Genomic DNA, 3,449 nt, shown 5'->3' on the forward strand with positions numbered 1-3,449 from the left:
CCCTGCACCCCTCCACCCTCCTCCTCTCCCTGCACCCCTCCACCCTCCTCCTCTCCCTGCACCCCTCCTCCCTCCTCCTCTCCCTGCACCCCTCCTCCCTCCTCCATCCCTCATCTCTCCACCCTCCTCCATCCCTCAACCTCCACCCTCCTCCATCCCTCAACCCCCCCCCCTCAACCTCCACCATCCTCCACCCTCCTCCATCCCTCATCTCTCCACCCTCCTTTCTCTGCACCCCTCCACCCTCATCCCTCCTCCTTTCCCTGCACCCCTCCACCCTCATCTTCCTGCACCCCTCCACCCTCCTCCTCTCCCTCCATCCCTCCACCCTCCTCCTCTCCCTGCACCCCTCCACCCTCCTCTCCTTGCACCCCTCCACCCTCCTCCTCTCCCTCATTCCTCGACCCTCCTCCTCTCCCTGCACCCCTCCACCCTCCTCTCCCTGCACCCCTCCACCATCCTCTTCTCCCTCCAGCCCTCCACCCTCTTCCTCTCCCTCCATCTCTCCACCATCCACCTCTCCCTGCACCCCTCCATCCCTCCACCCTCCTCTGTTTCCTCCAGCCCTCCACCCTCTTCCTCTCCCTCCATCTCTCCACCATCCTCTTCTCCCTGCACCCCTCCATCCCTCCACCCTCCTCTGTTTCCTCCATCTCTCAACTCCATTACATCTCACTCTGCACTCATTATTTTATTTTTCTCATAGCTTTTCCTCTTTTCTCTCAGTGAACGATTGTTTCCTGCTTTTGCTTTTTTCTTCTTTTGTGTATGTGCCCCGCGCTCTTGTGTGTGTGTGTGTGTGTGTGTGTGTGTGTGTGTGTGTGTGTGTGTGTGTGTGTGTGTGTGTGTGTGTGTGTGTGTGTGTGTGTGTGTGTGTGTGTGTGTGTGTGTGTGTGTGTGTGTGTGTGTGTGTATGCATGTGTGCGTGTGTGTGTGTATGCGTGTGTGTATGCGTGTGTGTGTATGCGTGTGTGTGTGTGTTTTGCCCTCTGATGTCATGGTTGTGTTATGACCAGTGCTCAACAGTCAACCTCTGACCGTTGCAAGTCCTCATGGGAGTTCTGACTGTACTAGATTCTAACCCTATAATGACTGTTTCGTTTCACCTCACTGTGACTCGGAATAGATAGAGACTGTGACAGTACGCAAATAACCAGTTTTGTGTGCGAGTGTGTGACACCATAAGTCTCTCTGCAGGTTGTTTTCACAGATATCCCCTACACCAGATATCTGCATGTTACTATTCAGTGCACACATTCATGACAATCCCACGCCATTGCCTTTATCATCAGTGGACTACTTGGTGTGATGCTCTCTGTGTGAACTAAGACTGACGGTACTTTGGTCCTGTGATTTCTCCATGACCGGGTGAGTTACCCTGGAGCCAACAAAGAAAGGATGGAAATGAACAAAGGGTCATGGAAAAAGTGAAAGAAAGCTGATTTCTTGAACAGAAAGGAAACATTCATGTTCCATTGAAGACAATGGAGTCACATGAAGGAGAGAGAGAGAGAGCGAGAAGAATAGAGGTGAATGGAGGGGTAAAAGAGAGAGGGAGAAAAGGAGGGATGTAGAATAGAGAGCAATGAAAGTGTGAAAAGTTATGTGCTTTGCTTCATGAAAGATTCAAGACTGTTGGTGCATGAATAACAACTGGAGCCCTCACACCACCTAGTGGTGACAGCATGGTAGTGTAGTGTCCCATGTGTCCCAATGGCTGGAGGTAGCCTTAGAAGCCCATGTTTCTCAGCTTTGGAAGGATGGCCCGCCCCACTAAGCTGGGTTGGAGGTAGCCTTAGAAGCCCATGTTTCTCAGCTTTGGAAGGATGGCCCGCCCCACTAAGCTGGGCTGGAGGTAGCCTTAGAAGCCCATGTTTCTCAGCTCTGGAAGGATGGCCCGCCCCACTAAGCTGGGCTGGAGGTAGCCTTAGAAGCCCATATTTCTCAGCTCTGGAAGGATGGCCCGCCCCACTAAGCTGGGCTGGAGGTAGCCTTAGAAGCCCATGTTTCTCAGCTCTGGAAGGATGGCCCGCCCCACTAAGCTGGGCTGGAGGTAGCCTTAGAAGCCCATGTTTCTCAGCTCTGGAAGGATGGCCCGCCCCACTAAGTTGGGCTGGAGGTAGCCTTAGAAGCCCATGTTTCTCAGCTCTGGAAGGATGGCCCGCCCCACTAAGCTGGGCTGGAGGTAACCTTAGAAGCCCATGTTTCTCAGCTCTGGAAGGATGGCCCGCCCCACTAAGCTAGGCTGGAGGTAGCCTTAGAAGCCCATGTTTCTCAGCTCTGAAAGGATGGCCCGCCCCACTAAGCTGGGCTGGAGGTAGCCTTAGAAGCCCATGTTTCTCAGCTCTGGAAGGATGGCCAGCCCCACTAAGCTGGGCTGGAGGTAATGTTATGAAAGCTTGTTTTTGTGTGTTTTTTTCCTGCTCCATTCTCACACAACTGGAGCACATAAGCATTTCGCTGCACCTTTGATACCTGCTGTAAACTGTGTAAGTGATGACTAAATTATATTTTTTATTTGATCTTGCAGCAGAGGGCTACTCAGAGGGCTACTGCAATTCTACTCATTTTGCCATTGGGTAGAGCTACTTTTTTTTCTTCTTCTTCAGTTTTACAGCTAATTTCCTGCAATGCTACCCCTTTGCCATTGGGTGGAGATACATTTTTGCAGTTTAAAAAGCTAATTTCCTGCAATTCTATACATTCTGTAATGACTTATGTTAATATAATATTTGAGTGCGAATGACTAACAAAATCCATGGGGGCCACCTGGAGGTAAGAGCCCCTGGGCACGTGTCCTGCATGCCCGTTGGTATTCGGCCAACGTTTAGATAGATGAGTAGGATAACTACCAATCCCCAAAAATGTGTTGACATTGCTAATTGAATGACTAACCAGGTTTACATCCAAACCTTTTATAGGAGTAAAGTACATGTCAGATTCAAAAAATCACTACAGGCCTAATGGAAACATTACATTTGTCAGTAAACTTTCCAAATGTCCACAAAACAGTATAAGCTAGACAAGGTGGGATCTTTTTGAGTTGTCAAATTTATGCGAGAAACGGTGGTGGAAACGACTTTATGCGCAAATATCATATCACATCATATCGAAGTAAACTCGGAGTCACCTGGTGATGGTGTGTGGTCCGCCCACTACGACTCGGGAAATGCAGTTAATTAGGCTACAGATGAAATAAATGATGATGAACTTCACGGGGATGTGAAAGTGCACGCAATGAGCTTGATGCTCCTTTCCAATAAATATCGAACGTCTAATTCTGGTGACATGATTGGCTGCCATTTGACAAATAAAAATTATCTTGCTCTTTTGTAATGAGCTCATCATGTAGGCTATACCCGCACTGGATCTGCAAGCTGTTCGATAGAGCGCTCGTGCGAAGACCTGACCGGCACATTCGCTATATAACGCAAACATTTTTGTTACAA

This window comes from Salvelinus namaycush, unplaced genomic scaffold (genome assembly GCF_016432855.1).
Source record: "Salvelinus namaycush isolate Seneca unplaced genomic scaffold, SaNama_1.0 Scaffold276, whole genome shotgun sequence".
NCBI classification, from domain to species: domain Eukaryota; kingdom Metazoa; phylum Chordata; class Actinopteri; order Salmoniformes; family Salmonidae; genus Salvelinus; species Salvelinus namaycush.